General features: G+C 37.3%; 1 long non-coding RNA gene across 1 annotated transcript; it reads left to right on the top strand.

The window, feature by feature from the left end:
• Positions 1-236: 236 nt before the first annotated feature.
• LOC148735180 (uncharacterized) lies at positions 237-3,660 on the top strand. The gene is made up of 3 exons (XR_015998770.1): positions 237-649; positions 2,012-2,049; positions 2,806-3,660. It is a non-coding gene; the product is annotated as an uncharacterized LOC148735180 (long non-coding RNA).
• The last annotated feature ends 2,505 nt before the right edge of the window (positions 3,661-6,165 follow it).

The following is a 6,165-nucleotide window of genomic DNA, read 5'->3' as shown; positions in this document are numbered from 1 at the left end:
AGGAAATACAAGTTGGAGGAGTATGGCGTGGTTTTTTTTATCATTTCATTCGCGCCCTTGAGAAACAATTGTTAGAATTAGATTTGATATCTTTTATAAGCTTCAAAACTTCGTAAAAAAATTTCTGTGCTATTGCGGAAAAGGCAGTGATTAATTGTTTACTTTTTTATTCAGCGTAAAAATGGGACAGTGACGTGAGCTGCCAATTCAATAAGGTGCAAATCTGAAGAGTAACGAACACTAAATTAGCCGCAGGTGTCATACGAAGATAGGGAAATGTTTTCCGCATTCTGCGCCAAAAAAAAAAATTACTTTTGGAAAAAATGTATAACATAAACCTCTTTATGTTACAATGAGACCCGAATTCAGCCTTAATTATTTTTACAGAACTCTACATGTCTATATTATAATTTCTTTGTAGGGAAAGTATCGTTCTAATTTAATGATTTTCTTTCGGTTTCACCAGTCATAACATCAAAATACTAAATACGGTGCACACATTATGTCCAAAAATGTAACACGTACCTTAATTCAAGTTGGTTCTGCAGAATTAATGCTAACTTATTTTTTCATTTTCCAGTGGTGACAACTGGATTGGTTTGCGAGAAAAACAGTTTTGATGGTGAGAAAAAATCTACAGAAGTTTGAGGTAACGTTCGATTTCTCAATCAGATATCATTGCAAATGTTTCGTCCACTAAAACCTTCTAACTTTACGATTGCAAGATAGGTTAAGATAGGAGAAAACCAAATTTTGTAATCTCTTTTTTAAAATTGCCCATTTATAGGTCCACGTAGCCTGAAGCAAATATAGATAATTTCGTTATTTTAGGATAAACTCTGTGCGATCATCTACTAATGGCACTGCAAAGAAATTACGTTGACGATAAAATACTTCTCAGTATCCAAAATAACTCTTTAAACCCCAAAGTGATAAAAATTAATATTACCCACACAAAATGAACGGAAAATCTAGTATAAGAGTTATGAGAATAGATCAACCTGCTGGCTTGATGGTGTGACTTTTTTTCCGCCTTTTAATATCCTCGTTGGCCGGTTGAAACTCTCTTGAGAAGTGATTCCCAAAATCGAATTGGAAATTTCTTACCAGGTGGTAATAGTTCTGCGTTACAGACAAAGCAACATTAACTTGACAAATAAAGCAGAAATTTTACAAACGATTGTAGAAACCAAAAAATAAATAAATAAAAAAGAAGAGGTATCTGAAACGCAAAAGTGATGAACATAAACTTAGCTGTTTGTATCATACCGGGAGCTAGAAAATAAAAGTTTCCCTTTTGCTTAAAACGTTACATATAGAAACGATATGAAAATAAACTCTTTTAAACCTGTAATGAGTCTCCGAATTTTATCCAACCTAGTCATTTATTTGATCGGTCAGGTTTATCTTTTTTCCGATCTCTTGCTGTTTGTAATGTTATTTTGAAGGGAAGATACCATTTCAGTTTTTTCATTCGGTTTCTCGGTCGCTTTAAAACAGCATGTTTATGTCTCCAACGCTATAAAGTACTCCGTGGCTGATAGTTCTGTTTAGCCCAGAGTCAACTGTTTTCATTTTCCAGTGGTGTGATTTGATTCCTTCGAGTTCGAAAAGTTTTGGAGGAGTTTAAAAGGTTCGTTTAATAGTTCGTTTTAGAAACGACATTCCAATAAAATAACCGTCAACCGTCAAATGATCTAAAATTTAACCGTGAATCGTCAAAAGGGCTTATTCTTAACAGTAAACCGTCAACTTGAGTTACGTGACCATTTTCATTGAGACCCTCTTTATTGGTGAAAAACATTAATCAACTCCTTATGAGTCTTTAATGATCGAGATTTTCTTGAGTTATCAACGACGCTATGGCGTAGTTTAATCTTGATTCACGTAAAAAATTCAATTTTAGGTTTTCGCCATCCGGTTTTCATTTAGTCACACGATCAGGACATTTACCACGAATTTACACTGATAAATCTGTGTAGTTAATGTTTACTTGTTTGCAATTCCACAGAACGTGATGTGACAAGGAAGGTGCAAAGAATTTTGATGGTGAGAAAGTTTTTGGACTTGTTATTTTTGCATATTCTGTCCAGTATGGACGTTACACCCCAAAATAATAACTCCAGGGGGCAGTGCTGCGTGACGTACTGAAGAAATGCTAGTATGTTTTCAATGGATGTTACACTCCAAACTAATGACTCCTGGGAGCAGCAATGCAATACATACCAAAGAACGGCTAATAGTGTTTTCAATGGCGTTGCCATCTTATAACATATACTTCCATTTGATATTTTTGAAAAGCTTACGATTCGCGCTCGATTTCTGTTGTCGATAACAGTCACACTGTAACACGCAAACTAAAATGCTTGGAATTGCATGAACTGCCTGGATTCAGAGGAAGAAGGAATCAATAGAAGGGGAATCCATTGATTTGTAAAGCCCTAATTTTTCGATGATGATTCGCCAGCCACATTGCAACACGATTGCAGAGAACCGTGACATAATTGGATTAAAAGAATTCCTCTCACTGTCAAATTGGACTCGGCTTAAGGCCTCGTCCAATTTTTTCCAAATTGGATAGAATGTAGTGCTACTACACATCCAATACACGAGTACAGAAAAACTTTAAAACGTGATACTGTTATTTCAGTTGTTAAGCCAGAAAAATGTATATCAAATTTTTTATGGCTTAAGAATATTAAATGCTTAATTGATGAGGTTTTTGTATATGTAAAAAACTGACATGAATGTTGAATTCTCAAGTTTTTTGCAACTGAATAGTTTTTCAAAATTCTCTAATTTTAGAGAGGATCCTCCAAAACTTACACGAGGGAACCATAATGAACAAGAGGGAAAAATTCAAACAAACCATCCGTATAGGTAGTTCTGTTGCTAAATTCATGCACAAGACCGAACGTGATCTACAAGCAATCGAGTTATGCAAGGAATGTTTAGTTTTGCTAAAAAGCATAGCATTGGGTGAAGAAGATCAATTCAAGCAGAACAGAACTTTGGAGAACACCATACATTAGATCAGACCTGGTGTAACTAGTTCCATTCACGCAGACAAATTGACTCCGCAAGCCAGGTTCCAAATTCGCTGCTCCGCTGGCTAACCGTGGAGCAGCGAATTTATCTTAAAATCCTACTGTTGACTTTTAAATCTTTAAATTATTTGAGTCCCAGCTGTATTCACGATTTGTAGCAAACTTACAAGCAATCTAGGAGTTTACGATCATCAACCATGAACTTGCTAGTGACACCTAGATCGAGGTTAACATTTTATGGTGATCGTGCTTTTTCGGTTTGCGCAGCTGACCTTTGGAATAAGTAGGTTTTGAATCACGCGAGGACCCTTCCCTTGATACCAAACTGCATCTTCATTCTGTGGAGTAGAAAACTGTGGTCAACAGCGTCAAAAGATGCTGGTAAATCGAGCAATAACAAAACTACAGTGTCACCATTGTCCACAGCTCGTAAAATGTCGTCCTTTACTTTCAAAAGGGCGGTCACAGTACTATGCGTTCTCTTCTAAGCAGATTGTAGTTTCTCATTGAGATTGTTCTCATTAATATCCTGCACAGGTTGGGAGGCAACCTGTTTAGACACCGGACGAAAGTTTTTAAATTCTTCAGGATCTAAGTTAGACTTATTTAAAGGTGGATTAATCATAGCGCACTTAAGTGCATTAGGCATGAAAGCCTCCTCTATGGAACGATTCACTATATTTAGTAAATAAACCACTTCGGGCGGCTGGTATGTCAGCTGATAATGTCCACGCCGGGCTCAGAGATTGTCCGAAACATGAATATTTGGCCGAGAAGCGAAGCTTCCAGGGCAAATATGAAATTTTGAGGACAATCTCTCAGCCCGGCGCGGACATTATCAGCCGACATACCAGAAAGCCAGAACGGGGTCATTTATTTTATAACCCTTCCATTAATTTTCACATCGCAATTAAACTGCGCGTAAACACCGTAAAAAAGCCAGTGGTGATTTGATGGCAAATGCGCGTGATTGACGCAAGCAAGCAAAAAAAAAAAACGAGTTTAGTTTTCTTCCATGTAAACAGGAGAACGGAAAAGTTGAAACTCTTGTGTTAACTATGTTTCTTTTTCACGGAAAAAATCGGAGGACAAATATCGACGCGGACGGGGGTTATTGCGTGATAACTGTCCTGTGATTTTGCACCACGTGACGTAAAGTAACCAATAACATCGCGCCAAAATTAATGGATGGGTTATAACGGTAATCACTGGCAACAAAGTAGGCAAACATTTCGTTAAGACAGAAGCTGACAGAGAATCAAGAGCACAAGTTTTAACTTTGATTAATTTAATCAGATGAGCCATATATTCAGTAGAAACGCGTAGGAAGGTCACAAGTTTTCAGGGACACAGGGTAACGATAATGGGTATCTTGTCGGAAAAGAAAGACTTGAAATGTTCGACTAAAGCAGAGTCAGAACTCGCAGAAGGATAACGCGCAAGAGGTTTTTTGTAGGACAAAGTATTAACCACTTGAAATAACATTTGCTGGTTTCTATGATTGGCCTCAGTTATTGATGAGTGGTAGGTCTCTTTCGCATTTTGAAGTAAGTCATTTACATCCGGTACGTTATTCTCTTTCCTGCCTTCTCTTCTATCTCTTAGCAGCCTTAATTTCATCCGTAAACTACCGAGCACGGTGGCGAAGGGTAACGGATCGGCGAAAAACGGTGCATGATGATCAATTCTGGATTGAAGAGTGGAATTGAATAGATCAATAACTTTTGATAAATCTAGATCAAGTGGCGAATTAAATTACCAGATTCCTGACAAAATCTTCACCATCTCTAGTAATAACAAGATCGAGTGTCTGACCATTCTTGTGTGTGGCACCATGAACATGCTGAGCGAGATCAAATAATTGAAGGACATTCTTGGAGCGTCGACTATTTGTATCATGAGAGTCAAAATGACCATTGAACTCGCCAATCATTAAGGAGTAGCCCAGAGCAGTTTTTATATGGCCAAGATAATCAGCTTGACGAGGGAGGACGATATAAGACAACTTAACAGGCAAAGCAGTTCGTAGCCTTGAGGTCTAGCTCAAGGTGCTCGAATGAGCGATAGGTCTCAAGCGCTTGACTCAGAACCTTGAAATTATTCTTTAGGACAACACCAACTCCTCCACCAGTAGAATGTAATCTAGGTGCATGACGAAAAACATATCCATGAGGGTAGATATAACGAATGTAGTATAAATCAGAGTCGTCGTCACGAAGGCATGTGAGATTTTCAATTTTTAACATTACCGTGTGCCTGTTAGCACGCGTATATGACAGTCCATAAGGTGAGAACCACCATAGCGCAAGTGAAGAGTATAGAACAACCCCTCAAATCAGTAACGAAAAGTGACTAAAGAGAATAAAATATTCATGATGAGCAGTGTTTTTCTTCCCTTTTATTTATTTTTTTATGATTGATTTACACCTATCTTTTTTTTAAATTTCTCTATCCAGTCTGTTCATCAAAATTAAAACTTGAAAGGTGTAGTGCCGTCAATACATTTCCATGAAACAAGATTGAGAATGCCTTTTTTTGGGTGGTCAGGGACATAAACGTGACAGGGATAACAATTAAAACTGCCGAATCGCATTATTTTTACCTTCTTGAAACTAAAAAACGAACATCAGTCTCTTTATCTAGAAGGTTCACTCTCACTGTCTACATTATCTATTTTCAGTCCTGCGAACTTTCCTCCCCACATTGAAAGATGGGAACCGTGATACTCTTCAATAGATGTTTACCCAAATAGCTTTACCCTACACATCCCACGAAATGGATAAATCCCTCTGATCTTCTCACTAGTTTGAACCGAAAGTATTTGATTTTTTTTATTTGACAAAACCTACATTAAATATCAGAAATGCAGAACAAGGGTTCCAGAAGTAGTTTCTTACCCCAAGAAAACACGGCCTTGGGTATGAATGCCAAGTGTAAATGTTTTTCATAGTGTTCCCCTTTTCCTTTTCTGTTATCCTTCATTGTCATAGACGTACATGTACCTTCAAGATGGCTCTACTAAAATGCTGCAGTGAAAAACTATTTTGTGATCTTTGACAACAAATATATGAATTAAGACGATTCGTTTTTCACTTGGGAGGCAATGAAAGAACTTCAT

Source organism: Stylophora pistillata, chromosome 3 (assembly GCF_964205215.1).
Source record: "Stylophora pistillata chromosome 3, jaStyPist1.2, whole genome shotgun sequence".
Classification (NCBI taxonomy): Eukaryota; Metazoa; Cnidaria; class Anthozoa; order Scleractinia; family Pocilloporidae; genus Stylophora; species Stylophora pistillata.
Note: the sequence above shows the minus strand (reverse complement) of the source record. Positions and strands in the feature narration are given on the sequence as shown.